The following is a 686-nucleotide window of genomic DNA, read 5'->3' as shown; positions in this document are numbered from 1 at the left end:
CATGTGTTGTCTCTGCCTGGCAGAGCTTTCCATCCAGAATTGCTTCATTATTGATTGTCCTCTGAGTTGTGCACAATTAATAAATAAACCTGATTGAGTGATTTTACCTGAACAGTGCTTGGTAATAGTTTTTTCCACAGCAATGGACAAAAACATTAAAGGTTCTCAAGTAAAAGGCGTGGCAGTTTTAGCTAATGTTGGACCCATGAGCCCATGCTAACATTAGCATATTAGCCTGCAAAGACTTTTATGTGTTATCTTTTGAAAGAAAAATCAACCTGTAACCATATAAGCGAGTAGTAATGGCATACATGACACATGAGAATATACTGAAGATGAATAACTCACCTTTAAAGAAGCTCTGCTTCTTCCAATGTGCAAGTCCACAAACGTTCTGGAAGCTTCCCGCACTTTCCTGCGCATCGCTGAGCTGAAGCATTCACTCCAGTAACAAAAGTAGTCACATTCAGTTTACTCAAAATAACATAGTCTTGTACTTTTCTCGGGCCAAACATGTACATTACTCACATTACTTGAGTTGAATAAACAATTTAGTGAGACTTGAGTAAAGCATACAAACCTAATTTAAGTAAGAATAGGTATTGCCTTTTAGAGTGTTCTAGGCACAGCCAAGATACTGTGCAGAACCTCAAGCTCCCAGGCCTGTTAGAGGACCCGAGCTCAGA

At 39.4% G+C, this 686-nt stretch overlaps 1 long non-coding RNA gene across 1 annotated transcript; it reads right to left on the bottom strand.

Moving 5' to 3' along the window:
* Positions 1 to 136: 136 nt before the first annotated feature.
* Positions 137 to 647, bottom strand: LOC106944469 (uncharacterized). Its single transcript, XR_001424324.1, has 2 exons — positions 581 to 647; positions 137 to 442 (listed from the first exon to the last, which is right to left on the bottom strand). It is a non-coding gene; the product is annotated as an uncharacterized LOC106944469 (long non-coding RNA).
* Positions 648 to 686: the final 39 nt, after the last annotated feature.

This window comes from Poecilia latipinna, unplaced genomic scaffold (genome assembly GCF_001443285.1).
Source record: "Poecilia latipinna isolate Pla-1442-1.1 unplaced genomic scaffold, P_latipinna-1.0 Scaffold10798, whole genome shotgun sequence".
Lineage (NCBI taxonomy): Eukaryota > Metazoa > Chordata > Actinopteri > Cyprinodontiformes > Poeciliidae > Poecilia > Poecilia latipinna.
This window is presented reverse-complemented; position numbering and strand designations above follow the sequence as displayed.